We start from the raw sequence: 19,454 nt of genomic DNA, 5'->3' as shown, positions 1-19,454 counted from the left end.
GACTGGGACCAAACCCACAACCCAGGCATGTACTCTGACTAGGAATCAAACCAGCAACATCCCTTTGCAGGATGATGCCCAACCAACTGAGCCACACCAGTCAGGGCCCCATGAGCTTTCATTATATGTCTCCCAAAACAGCTACATTTCAGGGAATCTCTCTTATCAACTCTCCAACTCAAACACACTCACTGTGTCCTAGTGTCCTGATTCCAACATAGGCCTGTACCTGGCCTCTACCTACTGCCCCACTCTGTTGGATGGTTTCTTTGGTGAAACTGTCTCAAGGTTCCATCTATGTACTCTGACTTTGGATAAAATCAGGTTCCAAGATACACATACAGATGAGGCACCCTGAGCCCTACATTCTGGGAAGGGAATTTAGACCCCACCTTCCTGGGATGTATACAAGTTACCACGCAGGCCCTGTCACAACTCCTCCAGCCCTCTACCTGCTATTCATATCCAGTCATTGTCTTTGAATCAATGCTAGGCAGGAAAGTGAGGTGCTCTCTGAGACTGAAAGGGTGCAATTCTTCTCCGAGTTTGTAATGATGACTTTGGAAAAAATAACATTTGGAAGGAAGCTGATTATGCTGATGTTGGCACAGTTTTGGTACCATGGTATTACAAGGCTTACAAGGCAGATTCCTAAGAAGAGACCCACTGGGTCCTCTGACAGAGACTGGGAAAATGTGTCTCAGGAAGAAGTGCAAAAGTAACTAGACAAATCCATAAAATTTATGTTAGCTGTATAACAACTAACATCTGTTGAGTGCTTACTATACGCCAGTCACTATTCTAAGCTCTTTACATGTGTTCTATCATGTAATTTTCTCAACAACCCTACAATGCATTTTCTATTATTATCTCCATTTACAAATGAGGACACAAAGGCATAGAAAAGCTAAAATACCTGCCCAAGTTTCCACAGCTGGAAAGAGAGGGGGGCAGGTTTCAGAATCTGGAGTCCGTGCCAGAGGACACAGCATGTGATTCAGGGGAGTGGGGGAACCACAGAGGAGGCCATCTCCAAGATGTGTCCAAAGTGAGGAGCCACAGGCCTGTGCCCTTGCCACCAGACCTGTTCAAACTGATGCTCCATGACCATCTGTCAGGAAATGGGACAATGCAGCAGTGGTCCCAAATGACTGGTCAAGTGTTCTCTAAGTCTCAGATCTTGTGATCCTGACATAAGCTTCCCACTGTTTTCTAAAATCATCTGTATCTCTTCATCTTTGAAATGATGATAAGGGTTCCAACTTCCCAGTGTTGTTGTAAAAAGCTAGTGATAGAAAGTAAGTCAATTGCATGGCACATATAGCTATTCAATAAATGTTACATATAGGAAAAAGCAAACTATGCAGTGGAATAATTAAGGAGAAAGTGAACTAAACTACTGAGTGCCAATAAGATGCAACCATTTTTTTTTCATCTTTTATTTTTAGATTTTTTATATTTTCATTTTTACTGAATTTATTGTGATGACATTGGTTAACAAAAGTATATAGGTTTCAGGTTCACAATCCTACAACGCATCATCTGTACACTGCATTGGGTATTTACCACTCCAAGTCAAGCCTCCTTCCACCACCATTTATTCCCCCATACCCTCCTCCACCTCCCCCGGCAATCACCACACTAAGGACACAACCACTTTGCAGGTGTGGACTCACTTAATCCTTATGACAACCCTATGAGGTTGTCATTCTCAGCTCTGTCTTACAGATGGTAGTAGTGAGGCTCAGAGAGACTAGGTAACTTACTGAAGGTTACAGAAGCAGAGCCAGGAACTGCGTTTGAGTCAAAGACTGCCTGTCCTGGCACTGGGCTAGGGTCTGTGGGATATACTAAAGAAATACATCACCTATAACAATATCTGAATTAAAGAACAGCTGGGAACAAGTATGTGAAGTCCAGTCATCTGTGTGATGCAGAGGCTGCCTTTGACTCCCTGGCCAGTCCTCAGAAGAGGGGTGGGGATAGAAATATCTAACTCCTTCCACCTCCCAACTCTCCCTCCGCTGATTTAACACACCAGTTGCAATTTCAGCTTCCAGGCTGCTCTCCAGAGATGCCTCACTCCCTTGCCTGAAGGAAGACAGTGCTTTCCAGACCCCTGCCACTCACGCTACTGAGCACCACCCTTATGTCTGCAGATTTTCTCTGGGGCCATGACATGGGAACTAACCCACATGCCTCTCCCTCCTGATGCTTGTCAAAGGCAATACCTTGTGGTACTCCCTAGAGTCTCTAGGGTGCTAATGCTTTGACCACCTTCTCCTTTCCTTCTCAGGAGGAATGGCAGGTCTAGGGGTGTGGGGCTAGTGGGATGAGAGCTGGAGAAACTCCATGGGTGTCTGGTAGGTCCATAGAATCGCTAACTTGACCATCCATCTATATTGGGATGGTGAGACAAAGTGTCTGAGTTGGTCTTTTCCATTTTCTCTGCTTAATTATCACTTATACCAAGACAGCAAAAGGCCCCAACAGCTGTTGTCCAGAGTTCTCTGTGTTCAAAATGAGTGAACTGACATCAGAAAGCACTATGGTGAATTAAGGTGCAGGAGCCACCGTGCAAAGGAGAGACTTGAGTTCCAATCAAACTTTCTTGCATTAGGCAGGGTCTGAGCCTGCTGCAGGGTCTCACACAGGACATGCATCCACACTGATGAGGTGAAGAATCTCCAGAATTCAGGACATTTTTTTAAATATATTTATTGATTATGCTATTACAGTTGTCCCATCCCCCCCCACTCCACTCCATCCTGCCCACCCCCCTCCCTCCCACCTTCCCCCCCCCCCATAGTTCATGTCCATGGGTCATACTAATAAGTTCTTTGGCTTCTACATTTCCTACACTATTTTTACCCTCCCCCTGTCTATTTTCCACCTATCATCTATGCTACTTATTCTCTGTACCTTAACCCCCCACTCCCCCTCCCACTCCCTTATTGACAACCCTCATGTTCTAGTTGTTTGCCTAGTTTGCTCTTGTTTTTGTTTTATGTGTGGTCGTTAATAACTGTGAGTTGGCTGTCATTTTTACTGTTCCTATTTTTTATCTTCTTTTTCTTAGGTAAATCCCTTTAACATTTCATATAATAAGGGCTTGGTGATGATGAGCTTCTTTAACTTGACCTTATCTGAGAAGCACTTTATCTTCCCTTCCATTCTAAATGATAGCTTTGCTGGATACAGTAATCTTGGACGTAGGTCCTTACATTTAATCTTGGGTAATGTAATTATGATGTGCCTTGTTGTGTTCCTCCTTGGGTCCAGCTTCTTTGGGACTCTCTGAGCTTCCTGGACTTCCCGGAAGTCTATTTCCTTTGCCAGATCGGGGAAATTCTCCATTATTTGTTCAAATAAGTTTTCAATTTTTTGTTCTTCCTCTTCTCCTTCTGGCATCCCTATAATTCGGATGTTGGAACGTTTCAAGGTGTCCTGGAGGTTCCTAAGCCTCTCCTCATTTTTCCAAGTTCTTGTTTCTTCATTCTTTTCTGGTTGGATGTTTGTTTCTTCCTTCTGGTCCATACCATTGATTTGAGTCCCAGTTTCCTTCTCATCACTATTGGTTCCCTGTACATTTTCCTTTGTTTCTCTTAGCATAGGCTTCATTTTTTCATCTGTTTTTCGAACAGATTCAACCAAGTCTGTGAGCATATTGATAGCCAGTGCTTTGAACTGTGCATCTGATAGGCTGGCTATCTCTTCGTCGCTTAGTTGTATTTTTTCTGGAGCTTTGAAGTGTTCTGTCATTTGGGCCATTTTTTTGTTTGTTTGTTTGTCTTGGCGCGTCTGTTACTTTAAGGGGCAGAGCCTTCGGTGTTCACTGGGGCGGGGTAATGCCGGTGGCTGCGCTGTGACGTTGTAAGTGGGGGAGGGGCTGAGAGGGAGCAATGGTGCCCCCCTCACTCTCCTCCAGATTTCAATCTTTCACTCCGCTACCCACAATCAAACTGGGCCCCTCTGGTGCTGGTTCCCGAGTAAGTGGGCCTGTGCACACTCTAGGCCCCTGTGGGTCTCTCCAACAACCTCTCCTGTGAGGCTGGGAGTCTTCCTGCTGCTGCCCCAACCCCCAGGGGCGCTTTCAATCAGAGGTTTGAGACTTTATTTCCCTGCGCTGGAGCCCTGGGCTGCGCGGTCTGCTTCGCTGCCCGCCATTCATCCGGTTTATCTATGGGCGAATGTGGTGCCACAGGGTGCAACCCCCCACTCTGCCTGCCCCACTTTCCGCCACTCTGAGTCTGGCCCTCTGGGTTTATCTGTGCAAATGTGGGGCCGCAGGGTCTGCTAGTGCTCAGACTGCCTGCGCCATTTGTCCCACACTCCGCCAGTCTCAGTCCCGCCACAGCCACGCGAGTCCTCTCCACCCCGATGCCTGTCTCCGCCCCTCCTACCAGTCTGGATGAATGTTTATTTTCTATTTTCTTGGTGTTGGTCCCCCTTGCTGTTCGATTCTCTGTCAGTTCTGGTTGTGCGAGGAGGCGCAGTGTGTCTACCTACGCCTCCATCTTGGTTCCTCCCTCGACATTTTTTCACTCTTCTTCAATTCAATACATTTCCCTCACATATTAATTGAAATGACAGGATTATGCATCTTTGATTTTTTTGTCAGGACAATTTTTTATTCCTCTGGCAAGTACCCCTCCCCTCTGCTTAATTGTCCTCCATAGCATTTATCACCATTTGATGTGCTCCATATTTGTTGTTTGGTTTTTTTTGTTTTGTTTTGTTTTTAAGAATTTAGCAATACTTTATTTCTCTTCTTGACCACTTAAATGATCTGTGAATACAAGGGCTAAACCTAGATTTACTTGTCCACCTTACTGACCCTTCAAAGCAGCATCACGCAGTAATAAGCTTGGAGAAGAGAGTGACTGTCAGCTGGAAAGGCTTTGCATGAAGACTCTCTGTTTCATTGGCCAGGTTTTTCTCATCTGTCCTGTGCAGACCCAAGCAGAGATATGGTGTCTAACAATCCTCTTTTTAATCCATTTAGTTTATCAACTTCAAAATTGTAGTATCTCAACCCCATAAAGCCTCTGGAATTTTGATTTGTGATTATACTTCTTCTTTTAACATGAAAACAAACTTTGAGCCATTTTAAAAGAACACCTGAGTTTTACAGATGATGTGCTCCACATTTGACTTGCTTATTTATTTGTTGTCTAGCTCTCCACTGGAATACAGCTCCACAAAGTGGGGATTTTGTCTGTTTTGTTCATTGCCTTAACTTCAGGACTTAGAATAAATCTGGCATAAAATGGACATTCAACAAATGTGTTAAATGAACAAGTGAGTGAAGTATTTAGTAAGTGAGTACTATGAACCCTACACTGTGCTGGTTGCTGGGAATGCAGTAGTGCACATAACATGTGCTGATGTTGCCCTCTGAGGTGCTTTCCTAAACCGCATCTATCCACTAACAAAATGTAACAAGATTGTCTGAAGGGTTGCCAATAGAGTACTCTAGAACTCCGAACAGCTTACTCTTGGAGAGCAGATATCAGTGCTCTTGCATTCCTTGCACACTGCCCCCTGCCATGGCAGGGATAAAATGGGGAGAGAGCAGGCTTTCTCCTTCACCACCTTTCCTCTCCTTTTAATCCCAAGGCCCAAGGTCCTGAGGCTTAAACTATCAGGGAAAGAGCTGAGCATTTCTACTTTATTTCATATAGGAATTTTGCAAACTTTTTCTCCAAGCAGACCTGCTGGGGCAAGCTATTTCACAACCCAAAGTCACAATAACACATTTTCCTAAACAAAAAAGTAATTCCTAACTCGCTGTCACCTACCACAATCACCACCACCACCACCACCATCACCAAATGATTTTGGCAATTCTTCAAGAATGCAGAATCTGGTTTCCTGTTATTTTTAACAATTCACACACACACAAATGCATTATGGATGGTAACAGCATACAGCAGTGTGTATCAAACACAGAAGGAATTCTCTGAGCTCATACCTGGGATTCTCAAGGGCTCCCGAGGAACAGTGTGCCACCACCATGCCACACTCAATAGAAAAAACCTGGTGACAGTACAAAAGAAATCAAGCCAAAATTCAACTGCTTATAGATTTCTTATTTAAAAACAGAGTTTAAATAAGAAATAGCCATAAGTTTTCTGTTTACCTGCACACATGTGGAAGAATAAGAAAATTTAAATTATTCTTTGCCGGCTTAAGAACAAAATTTCATGAATATTTATAACTTTCAGAAAAAGAAATGTCAGTACAAGTATATTGCTAGGGCAACAAATTATTAAGAAAGATAACTAATGCAAAGTATGGATTTTTGGAGGTCAGAATTGCTTTCCTAGAATATAACTATGATTTATTTACTCAATAGCAATTTATTAAGCACCTACCATGTGCTAGGTACCTTTCTATGTTGAGTACCATATACCTGTGTATATGGTACTCAGAAGCCCATGAGTTTATTTTAGTGAAAGTAAATACAGATTTGGGGGAAGATGGCGGCGAGATAGGTGGGAGTAGAGTCCACTTCCCCTCGGCACCAGTGAAACACCTAGCTGATCTGAGGAACACAGTCCAGCATATATGAAGATCAGACACCAAAGATAGAGGACTTTGAAAGATCTGACGGTGAGACAATAAAACCTGGGCTCTGAAAAGACCAGAGTTAGACAGTGTTACACCCATAAAGGTCAGCTCAAGACCAGTGAGCACAGGAGATTAAGGAGACAGCACCACTGAATCCCATTGGCATTCTACCATAGAAGTTCATACCATAAACCCAGGGAGTCAGAATAGATCAATTTAAGAAGCAGAGGTTAACAAGAAGAGTCTCACAAACAATGGGAAGACAAAGAAACAATCCCCAAATGAAAGGAAAGGAGGAAGCCTCAGAAAGAATGGTAACTGAAAAAGAGGCAAGTCAACTATCAGATACTGAGTTCAAAGCAATGGTAATCAGGAAGCTCACTGAGCTCATTGAGCTCACAGAGAATTACCAAAAACTACAGGGAAACTACAATGAACTCACTGCAAACTATATCAACATGAAAAAGGAAATAGAAACTATCAACAAGGGCGAAGAGGAAATGAAGAATACAATTTCTGAATTGGAGAACACAGTAGAAGGAATGAAAAGCAGACTTGATGAAGCAGAAGATCGGATCAGCGAGCTGGAGGACAAAGTAGAAAAAAACACCCAGAAAGAGCAAGAAAAGGAAAAGAGGCTCAGAAAGAATGAAGAGGCAATAAGGGAAATGCAGGACAACATGAAACGTAACAATATCCGTATAATAGGAATACCAGAAGGAGAAGAAGAAGAGCAAGGGATAGAAAACCTGTTTGAAAAAGTAATGATGGAAAATTTCCCTAATCTGAGGAGAGAAAAAGTCACCCAAACCCAGGAAACACAGAGAGTCCCAAGCAAGAGGAATCCAAAGAGACCCACTGCAAGACACATCATAATTAAAATGGCAAAATTCCAAGACAAAGAGAGGATCTTAAAAGCAGCAAGGGAGAAAAAGGAAGTAACATACAAGGGAGCCCCAATAAGGTTAGCAAGTGACTTCTCAATGGAAACGCTCCAAGCCAGAAGAGAATGGCAAAAAATATTCCAAGTACTGAGAACCAGAGGCCTGCAACCAAGACTACTTTACCCAGCAAGGCTCTCAATCAAGATAGAAGGCCAAATAAAGAGTTTCCCAGACAAAAGAAGTCTAAAAGAATACACTTCCACCAAACCAGCTCTGCAAGAGATGCTAAAGGGACTGCTTTAAGGAAAGGAAAGAAAAGAGAAAGAGAGAGGAACACAGGTAGGAATAAAGGCAATGAATAACTACCTATCGATAATAACCTTAAACATAAATGGATTAAATGCTCCAATCAAAAGACATAGAATAGCTGAATGGAAAAGAAAACATGACCCAACATATGCTGCCTACAAGAGACCCATCTCAGGACAAAAGACCTACGCAGACTGAAAGTGAAGGGCTGGAAACAAATTTTCCAAGCAAACAGACAGGAGAAAAAAGCAGGGGTAGCAATACTCATATCAGACAAAATAGACTTCCAAAGAAGGGCCATAAAGAGGGACCCAGAAGGTCACTTCATAATACTCAAAGGAAGAATCCACCAAGAAGACATACACCTTGTAAATATATATGCACCCAACATAGGAGCACCAAATAACAAAGAAAATCTTGGAGGACTTCAAGAAAGATATTGACAGCAACACAATTGTAGTAAGGGACTTTAACACCCCACTATCAAAAATGGACAGGTCTTCCAAACAAAATATCAACAAGGATATTGTATCACTTAACAACACCCTAGAGGAAATGTACTTAACTAATATCTATAGAGCTTTTCATCCCAAAGAAGCAAAATACACATTCTTTTCAAGTATACATGGAATATTTTCAAAGATAGACCACATGATAGGACACAAAGCAAGCCTCAACAAATTCAAGAAAATTGAAATCATATCAAGCATTTTCTCTGACCACAAGGGACTGAAACTAGAAACAAACCCGAAAGGAAAATACCCAAAAAACTCAAAACCATGGAGACTGAATACCATGCTATTAAACAATGAATGGGTTAAGAACGAGATTAGGGAAGAAATCAAAAACTTTCTGGAAACAAATGAAAACGAACTCACAACAACCCAAAACCTATGGGACACAGCAAAGGCAGTCCTGAGAGGGAAGTTCATAGCAATACAGGCCTACCTTAAAAAGATAGAAACATTTCAAACAAACAGCCTAACACTACGCCTACAAGAACTGGAGGAACAACAACAAAGACAGCCCAGAGCAAGCAGAAGGAAGGAAATAACCAAGATCAGAGCAGAGTTAAATGACATAGAGACTAAAAGCACAATTCTAAGGATCAATGAATCCAGGAGCTGGTTCTTTGAAAAGATAAACAAAATCGACAATCCTTTAAGCAGGCTCATCAAGAAAAAAAGAGAGAGGATCCAAATAAACACAATTAGAAACGAAAGAGGAGAGATTACAACTGATACCACAGAAATACAAAGGATTGTAAGAAATTACTACAAAGTACTGTATGCCAAGAAATTTGAAAACCTAGATGAAATGGACACATTTCTAGAAAAATATAATCTTCCAAAACTGAATGAGAAAGAAGCAGAAAATCTGAACAGACCAATAACAGCAGACCTAATTGAAGCAGTCATCAAAAAACTCCCAACACACTAAAGCCCTGGACCAGATGGTTTCACAGGAGAATTCTACAAAGCATTTAAGGAAGAGCTAACCCCTATCCTTCACAAACTATTCAAAAAAATCCAAACTGATGGAAGACTCCCAAACTCTTTTTATGAAGCCAGCATCATCCTAATCCCAAAACCAGATAAAGACACAACAAAGAAAGAAAACTTCAGGCCAACATCTCTGATGAACATAGACGCTAAAACTCTCAACAAAATATTGGCAAACCGCATCCAGCAATACATTAAAAAGATCATCCACCATGACCAAGTGGGATTCATCCCAGGGATGCAAGGATGGTACAATTTTGCAAATCAATAAACATAATACATCACATCAGCAACAGCAAAGACAAAAATCACATGATCATATCAATAGATGCAGAAAAAGCATTTGATAAGGTACAGCACCCATTTCTGATAAAAACACTCAGCAAAGTGGGAATAAAGGGAGCATTCCTCAACATCATAAAGGCCATATATGAGAGACCTACAGCCAACATCATACTCAATGGACAAAAACTTAGAGCTTTCACACTAAGATCAGGAACAAGACAAGGATGCCCTCTCTCACCACTCCTATTCAACATAGTATTGGAAGTCCTAGCCACAGCAATCAGACAAGAAAAAGCAATAAAAGGCATCCAAATTGGAAGGGAGGAAATGAAACTGTCACTGTTTGCAGATGACATGATAGTGTACATGGAAAATCCTATAGACTCCTCCAAAAAACTACTCGACCTAATAAATGAATTTGGCAAAACAGCTAGATACAAAGTCAAGACTCAGAAATCCAAGACATTCCTGTACACCAACAACGAAATTGCAGAAACAGAAATCAGGAAAAAAATCCCATTTGATATAGCATCAAGAAAAATAAAGTACCTAGGAATCAACCTAACCAAGGAGGTAAAAGACCTGTACTCGGAAAACTACACAACACTGAAGAAAGAAATTAAGGAAGACACAAACAAATGGAAGCATGTACCATGCTCATGGATTGGAAGAATTAACATCATCAAAATGGCCATACTACCCAAAGCAACTTATAGATTCAATGCAATCCCTATTAGAGTTCCCATGATATATTTCACAGATATAGAACAAACATTTCAGAAATTTATATGGAACCATAAACGACCCCGAATAGCTGCAGCAATTTTGAGGAAGAAGAACAAAGCAGGAGGGATCACAATACCTGATATCAAACTGTATTACAAGGCCACTGTAATCAAAACAGCCTGGTACTGGCATAAAAACAGGCACGTAGACCAATGGAACAGAACAGACAGCCCAGAAATAAATTCAAGTCTTTACGGTCAGTTAATATTTGACAAAGGAGGCAGGAGCATAAAATGGAGCAAAGACAGCCTCTTCAACAGATGGTGTTGGGAGATCTGGACAGCTACGTGCAAAAAAATGAAACTTGATCACCAACTTACGCCATACACAAAAATAAACTCAAGATGGATAAAAGACTTAAATATAAGTTGTAACACCATAAAAGTCCTAGAGGAAAACATTGGCAGGAAAATCTCAGACATTCCACGCAGCAACATCCTCACAGACATATCCCCTAAAGCAAGGGACATAAAGGAAAGAATAAACAAATGGGACCTCATCAAAATAAAAAGCTTCTGCATGGCTAAAGAAAACAGCACTAAAATACAAAGAGAACCAACAGTATGGGAAAACATATTTGCCAATGATACCTCAGACAAGGGCCTGATCTCCAAAATATATAAAGAACTCACACAACTTCACTCCAGGAAGACAAACAACCCAATTAAAAAATGGGCAAAGGACTTGAACAGACACTTCTCCAAGGAAGACATACAGAGGGCCCAGAGACATATGAAAAGATGCTCAGCATCACTAGCCATGAGAGAGATGCAAATTAAAACCACAATGAGGTACCATCTCACACCAGTCAGAGTGGCCAACATAAACAAGTTCACAAACAAATGTTGGAGAGGATGCGGAGAAAAGGGAACCCTAGTGCACTGTTGGTGGGAATGCAGACTGGTGAGACCACTGTGGAAAATAGTATGGAATTTCCTCAGAAAACTAAAAATGGAACTGCCCTTTGACCCAGCAATTCTGCTGCTGGGATTATACCCTAAGAATCCTGGAACACCAATCCAAAAGAACCTGTGCACCCCAATGTTCATAGCAGCACAATGTACAATAGCCAAGTACTGGAAGCAACCTAAGTGCCCATCAGCAAATGAGTGGATCCAAAAACTATGGTATAGTCATACAATGGAATTCTATGCAGCAGAGAGAAAGAAGGAGCTTATAACCTTTGCAACAGTATGGATGGAACTGGAGAGCATTATGCTAAGTGAAATAAGCCAGGCGGTGAGGGACAAATACCATATGATCTCACCTTTAACTGGAACATAATCAATAGAAGAAAAAAGCAAACAAAATATAACCAGAGACACTGTAGTTAAGAACAATTTAAAAATAGCCATGGGGTAGTGGGGAGGGGACAGTAGGAAGAGGGGATTACAGGAACTACTATAAAGGACACATGGACCAAATCAAGGGGGAGGGTGGAGGTGGGAGAAGGAGGTGGGTTCAGCTGGGGTGCGGTGGAGGGATGGGGAGAAAAGGCATACAACTGTAATTGAATAACAATAATAATTTTTTAAAAAAGAAAGTAAATACAAAGTGAAATATATATTAGATGGTGATGATTGCCATGTACGAGATTTATAGGGAGATAAAATATGTTATCAGGGTAGCTGGGGAAAACAAGTATTTTAAACCAGGGGGTGGAGAATGGCTACATTGAGGCCACAGCTCAACAACAGCCTGGAGGTAGGCAGGGATGGTACAGTACTACTTGGAGTTTGGGTGTTTGCCAGACACTTCTGTTAGAAATAATATTTTCATGTCCTGGTTTATGACATATAATAGTACCAGCTTTTCTGTAACTTGGGGAAAGAACCAATAATTTTTTCTTCTTATCTTGCTGAGAGCTCTTTCCCAAATAGTTCAAACTTTCATTTTCCAAGAGCAAGTACTAAATCCTGTTGATTAGCATGGAGTGGGGAGGAAGCAGTCTTAAAAAGGTCAAAATTTAAAATGTGAAATGGAAGATGGCAGGATTAAATCACTGACACATAGAATATGGGAGATGTAACACTGAGCCTGTTGCCTTACCTCCCCACTGACGTGACCACTTTCTATGAGCTGATGAGTGTTTCTTTCCAGCCATAAAAGGAGAGTATACCAATTGGATGGCTCCTTTCTCCCACTGATCCGCACAATGAATCTACTCCAGCAGCCTCAGGAGAGAATCTGCAGCTTCATCTACACTTCCAGACCCATGTGTCTCTAGAAACTGGCCCAATAGACTGGGACACTGAAATAAAACATGTGTGCACCTCAGTGAGGTTCTTGCTCCTTGTCTCCAGGAGGCCAGCCACAGATAAACCTGGGGAATGTGGAGTACCTGTGGAGAAAGCTGGAATGTCTTTTTTTTATATATATAATTTATGTATTTTTAGAGAAAGGGGAAAGAAAAGAGAAAATGAAGGAGAGAATCATCGATGTGTGAGAAATACATCAATCAGTTGCTTCTCAAGCACCCCTAAATGGGGACCTGACCCACAACCCAGACTTGTGCCCTGACTGGAAATCAAACCAGTGACTCTTCAGTTTGCAGGCATGCACTCAATCCACTGCGCCACACCAGCCAGGGCAAAAGCTGGAGTATCTTTACAATTCCTTAGCAAAGCTTTAGAGATTCATCCTTCAGGACGTCTGGGTATGCCTAGGGTAGGCCTCAGCAGAGGCTTCCATCTTCATCCACCACCTGGCAGAAGTGAGCAGTATTGCCCACAGGAAATGAGAAGTAAAGTTGGCATCCATGGGAACAATGCCAAGGAGAAAAAGCCTGTGTCATGAAAAGCTCTGCCATGTCCAAGGCTTCTGTTTCATAAAAGACCTAACTTGTGTTTGCATAGCACATGTTACCCTCATGAGTGATTGATAGGGAACTAACTGCCCCTGTTATCTAAGGAGGAAAAGAAGGTTTTCATGCACCTAGTTTACAAGTAACAACACATAGAACCACAATGGGGCCAGTAAAAGCAGACACTATAAGTTAAATCAGAGATATGGCACAGTAGCAGTAACCCTCATCTGTAGTAAAAATCGACTTAAAAATGAGTTCACAGCTAGTCCATTGATCAGCATCCAAACCGTCAGTATGTTTTCTATAAGAATGATGTCCTCTTTGGACCCCTTACATACATACACACACACTCACACACACACATTGAAACAGTGAGAAACTTTAATCACCTCCTGGTTCAACCTTTTCAATTGAAGATATAAAAACTGAGGAACAGAGAAAGCAAGTGACCTTCCTACCATCGCACAACCAGCTAGTGGCAAAGCCAAGAGAGCACAGGTTTCCCAACTCCTGGTCAAGAACTCTTTCTACTACTCCCTGACATCTGGTTGCCATGGGAGACACCCTATTGCTTTGTATTTCCAGCCCACACACCTTCTGTGCAGTTTTTCCCCTCCAGTCAGCTGGAAAATCTTTCTACTCCAGCCAAGCTGAGCCCCTTATAATGAGTGCCTTTGTGGCTTGAAGAGTAAGAAGTCTTCTCTGTGTTGTGGGAGTATAGAGCCTTAAAGAACTCCAGAGGGCTTAGTTTTTGCTCTCTACCTCTTTCCAAAGAAACTCCTTGCAATCTTAACCCTGCCCTGGGTCCTTTTGGATTCCAATGAGTGTCCAGCATCAAGCTCAGTGGGTCTTCAGTACATGCTACCAGTGAAAGAAGAAAGGCTGATCCTCCCCTCTCATCTCAACCTAAGTAAACCCCACTCATTAGAGCCCCTGCTCCTCACTCCCTGCCCTTTGTCCCCATGGCAGTGCCTCTGATCATCTCTGCTGAACAATGGATGGATCAATGGCCAGAGCCTGCCTTCCATTCAGAGACAATACACCAAAAGTTTGCAGGTTCAGTTCCTGCTCAGGGCACATACCTAGATTGCAGATTCAACTGATGTCTCTCTCTCTCTCTCTCTCTCTCTCTCTCTCAATCTCTCTCTCTCTCTCTCTCTCTCTCTCTCTCTCTTCCTCTCTCTCTCCCTTCCTCCCTTCCCTCTTCCCCCACCCCTCTCTAAAAATCACTAAAAATATATGCTCAGGTTAGGATTTTAAAAAATAAATAAATAAAGCCAACAAGGTGCTAGAGGATCATAAGAATGACAATATCCTTATATTCAGCACTGATCAGCTCCTCCCACAGGGACACACACCTGGTATGTTTCCAAGGTATCCTGAGTAAGTCTTGGAGAAATTAGGCAATGTTGAATTGTGGCATGTGAAGAGTTATTATACCATAGAAAAGAAACCCACTGGGACCTGCGTTTAAAACAAAGTTCTGCCCTGTGAGAACTTGAGCTCATCACTTCACCTCCCCATACTCATTTATAAAGTGAAGAAGGTGGAACTGTTACAGCCTGAGGGCCCTTCCAGCTCTCACCCTCAATAACTATGGTCAGTCATCCCCATTACATATGAGCTGAGAGAAAGAGAAAATGTTCTGAAATTTCAGCAAAAAGAAGTTAAAAATGAAAACTTGAAATCATCAACAACTGTAAAGAGGTGCTGCTAATAAGAATAAATGATGGCCTACAGCCAGGGATACTTTTCTACATGCAAGTCACTGTTCAAAGTAGTGACCTGCTTTGATTTGTTTAATCTTCATGAAAACCCATTGCAATAATTATCCCTATTATACAGATGAAGAAACCAAAGCAAGGAGAGGTTAAGGCATTGCCCAAAGGTCATAGTGCTGGTGAGTAACTGAGCCTAGACATAAGCCCAGGCAGTCTACTCCAAAGGTGTTTCACCACACAACTCGAGCTTCCTTTTTCTGGAGCTTATTAAAGCTTTTTAAAAATCATGTCTGCGGGCAAAAGAGTGGATCCAGTATCTTCTCAAAGTCCTTTCTGACTGCAGTAGGCTCTCTTCCATAAAAGAAAGCTATTCATGGAGGACAGAACTATTTCTTATTGGGTCCCTATGATTCTACCCTTACAGTGCGCATCCAAAAGACCAATAGCCTCTACTGCATGTTTGTGACATTTTTCCACCCTGTGCTATCTGCCTGGGCTGACCTTGCTTGTGCTGTTTCTCTATGGTAATAATCCAGGAGTCATCATTTTGGAGGTACTATAATGGAGGTTCTTACAATTCTTATCAATGCTTTCTCTTTACCAGAGGTCCAATCACTGAATCAGCTAATGGATTTGCAGGGGGGCTTGGCGGGGGGAGGGGGAGTGCCAGGCCATGAGAAATGCTAGGGACTCCCTAATGATCACCTGCAACACCTCTGGGTTTAACTTTGGACTCCTCTGGATGAGCTGGTACAACCATGCTCCAAAAGACCATGTAAACACGTTTCCAAAATTGGTCCTTCCAGGAATGTTAAGCATTATCCATCTTCCATGGAGAGGAGATTTGTTATCACCAGGAAGATCAAAAGTCAGTTGTATTTATAAACCAACAGACTAAAACTGGAGGCCTCAGCCCAGTATTATTGTGCTTTCACCATAGTGAACCATAGGGAAACTGAAGGGAAAGACCATCTGGTAGGCAGAACAAAGGAGAACCCGCATATACGATCAGCGATCTTTCTCCAGCTGGATCTCCCCATCCCAGGCCTGCACATCCAGCATGCTCAGACTTGGGACTACACTCTTTATGTTGTATTTTCAATTTAAAATTTATGAATTGTTTTTTTCTATAATTTTCTATTTAATATTTTCAGACTACAGTTGACCAAGGGTAACTGAAAATGCAGAACATACAACTGTGTATAAGGGAGAACGATTGTATATACACAACACAGGTACTGTGTGTGCATGAGTGTGTGCACACATGTGTGTATGCATGTGTATATATAACATTTTGAGTCAGACAGAATCATTTGAGTATTTGATTTGAGTATTTGAGTATTTGACAGATAAATGCAAACTGGACCAAGTGGATTATAGAGGAAATGGCGATGTGCCTTGGTTCCACATTCTCAGGTCTCTGCCTGAATCTGACACTGGTGTCACAGATGGCTAGATCATGTCCAGAGCTTCTCTTCCTGTCACTCATAGACCTCCTCTCCCAAATATACTCTTATTCTCATGTGAAACATGACCTCTTCACTCTGATCCTTTGAATTTTCCCAGTTTCTTTCAACTTCCAACTTACTGCATCCAGATCTGGTTGGGCCAAAGGGTGAGGAGGGACCCTAAGGAAGCAGTCCTTAGTGACCCTTCCAGAAGTCCTGTTGGGCAGAGGGGTTGTTTGGAAGAATACCAGGGTGGTCAGTATGTCTAACTCACACCTGCCCTTGGGTGGGGCTAGTCATCCATCACAGTTGTTTTTCTTAGCCCTTGACTTCTAGGACATTGGAGGAAAGAGACAAAGACCAAAACATGTAATGCAGAACTGAAAGAAAGAAGGGAGTGGGGTTTTGTCCAGGTTCCAGATAACTACCTCCTATAATCCTTCCCACATTTGCAGATGGATGAAAACATCCTTAGTGTGTTAGCAATAAGTTTCATGGCACAATTTAAATAGGTATATGTTTCTCTCTTAAATATGTGGCAAGATAGTGCAGATGGGTAAAATAACATAAAAATAAATAAGCTAAATTATTCACAAAAATATTAATGTGCATTGAATTTGAAAACAATAATCTGAAAATTGTCCTTAACTTTGGCAAAGTCCTTTCACTGATCTTAAGATGAACAAGTTTAAAATTTTGGTCTAAAAATATACTTATATGTGAGTTCTTTTAGTAGTAAAAAGAATACGGGCTCTGGAATCATACAAAAATGGGTAAGAATCACAGCTCTTCATTTCCTCATGTGGGACCTGAACAAGGTTGCTTACCAATTCTCTAAACCTCTATTTCCTCACCCACAAAATAGAGATAATAATACCTATTTCATAGAGTCGTTACAAAGATTAAATGAAATCATTGTTAGAACCTGGCACACCTGGTGCTCAATAATGCTAATACTTCATTCCCTCCATTCTTAACGGTCTGAAGGAGAGTGGTTTTTACCCAGAAAAGAATAAAAGATATTGAATGAGAGGGAACATTGACAATGAGTACAACCATTTTTCCAAAACAAGAAATCCAAATTGCTATCAGTATATTTTTCATAAAAATACCTCAACATTAATGTTCTTGCCAGACAACCTCTCTAAATTGTTTCCCTGCACTAATGATAATGAAAGCCTCAAAGACAAGTTCATTATTGTGATTACCTGGCTCCCAATAACATACTGTGTCTTTATGGCCCTTTGTCTGTACCAGATGAAGGTGGTCCAGGCCAGTCCCAGCTTTACCAGAATCAAAAAGGAGAATGAATTTTTTATGCCAAATCTTTTTCCAATAGACTTGCTTCAAATGTTGAAGATAATAGCTGAACTAGGGAGTCTCAATTTTCAGAAAATTCAGCCTTATCCAGCTTTGAGGATGCTCTCCTGCAGGACCTCCCATCTCAGGATACATTTAATTAATGTACACTTTTAGGAATAGAGAGATATTGTCCCATACTTAAAAAGGAAGCTATAACCCCCTGGCAATGTGTAAGAAAACACCTGCATGGTGGTGTTGCTCTTATATCAGTCAAAGGCAAAACAGACGTACAGTCCTTAGCTCATCCTAGCTTGAAGCCTGTGTTGGTGGCCAGAGCTGTTTCATACCTGGAGCACCTTTTTTTTAAGGAAACTATAAAGTTTACTTACTAACCTGTGAGTCATGGCATTTGTCCATCTTCATTCTGCCCGTGCTGTCTACTTGGGATTAGTTCTTACTGTGGTACTGGGAAAACAAAATGAATGAATCCCAAGGATAAATAGCCTCATTTCAGTCCTCAAGGCTCCTCTATGCCAGAAATGCGTGTTCTGACAGGAGAAGATTATGAGAATATCTGCGCTAAACCTCGTGCTGGAAAGCAACAATCTGACATCTGAGGAAACGTTCACCTGCTAAGAAGAGCTAGCAGCTTGTTGAATAAAAATAAATTGTTTGGGAGTCAAACTCTTATTTCTTTTTGTGTGACTTTAGATAAGTCAGCTGCCCTCTTTGAACCCTAGATTCTCATCTGCACAATAGAGAGTTTATATTAGGTGATCTCTAAGGTTCTTCAGCACTAGGTCTCTGCCCAGCAAGAATGAGAAGGAAGTATTTGCAGGACAAAGGAGATCAAACTTGACAGATTCCCAAAATTGGGAAGCACAGATTCCTGCCTAGCTTTGACCCAACAAGAATAAAATAAAAATAAAAAAAGAACTAAATGAAATACACTCATGATTAATCAAAGGGAATTCAAAGTCATTGCTAACCTCACACCTACCTTGCTTCAACTCCAGCTCATCTCCTTTGGGACACTCCTCCTCCTTAATGTCTCATTGTGATTCTCAAAACCTGTGATCACTCAAGGTTGAAGCTTTTAATCTCCCATGTATAAAAGGATATGCAAATAGAGTTCAGTTTCCTGTTGAATATCTGCCAAGGTCTTAGCCTGGCAGTTCTGGGAAAGGAGCCAAAGACCTCATATTTCTTGGCTGTTAACATTCTCCCATCTGTGCTCAAGTCAGCACAGGCTGACCACTAAAGACAGGCTGTGGCTTGTCTTTAGTCTTACACTTTCCTAGGTTTTCTAAAACAACTCTTTAGAATGTTCTTGCAAAAAATAACATGGCTCCCAAGTCCCAGAGGATTATCTGGTTATATTTGTGAACAGTAAGAAAAAGACCAGAAAGTCTATATTCCTAGATTTGAGTCTCAGAATCCAATTTTGTAAGCCAACTGAGGTACTGATGTTAATTAGGTCCTAAGCAAAGCTTATAAATAAGCCATCAGTGTCACCAAACACATCACACAGACAAGGGGTGGAAAAGGCAAGGTCCTCAGGTGTAACAGCAGCTCTGTACATTCAAAAAACAAAAACAAAACATGAAAAACACAAGACATCTCAATGTGTTTCTGAGCCAAAGGCTCTGCTAAAACAACAGAATCAGGAATCAGACTGATTGTTCCCTATGTCTCCTGACTGAACTCAGGCAAAACAGCAGCTGCCATTGTTATCCAACACAAGGCATCCAGACCCAAGTTCACCAAAAGATTATGAATATTCTGATAGAAAATGATATGTTCTAAGCTGTGTTAAGTCTGACCATTCATCAAGCAGG

General features: G+C 41.6%; 1 protein-coding gene, 1 long non-coding RNA gene and 1 pseudogene across 7 annotated transcripts in view; 2 read left to right on the top strand and 1 right to left on the bottom strand.

Annotated features, from left to right (window-relative positions):
- Positions 1-18,717, bottom strand: part of LOC123479397 (uncharacterized) — a 36,408-nt gene extending 17,691 nt beyond the window's left edge. For both annotated transcript variants that reach the window (XR_006655009.1, XR_006655008.1), the window contains exons 1-2: positions 18,617-18,717; positions 18,010-18,081 (exon numbers count right to left, since the gene is read on the bottom strand). This is a non-coding gene — a long non-coding RNA (uncharacterized lncRNA). The remainder of the gene's footprint in view (positions 1-18,009; positions 18,082-18,616) is intronic.
- LOC112301565 (T cell receptor alpha chain constant) overlaps positions 1-19,454 on the top strand; it is a 537,134-nt gene that overhangs the window by 392,155 nt on the left and 125,525 nt on the right. The window lies entirely within an intron of this gene.
- LOC112301610 (small nucleolar RNA SNORA48) lies at positions 17,832-17,976 on the top strand (annotated as a pseudogene).

This window comes from Desmodus rotundus, chromosome 7 (assembly GCF_022682495.2).
Source record: "Desmodus rotundus isolate HL8 chromosome 7, HLdesRot8A.1, whole genome shotgun sequence".
NCBI classification, from domain to species: domain Eukaryota; kingdom Metazoa; phylum Chordata; class Mammalia; order Chiroptera; family Phyllostomidae; genus Desmodus; species Desmodus rotundus.
This window is presented reverse-complemented; position numbering and strand designations above follow the sequence as displayed.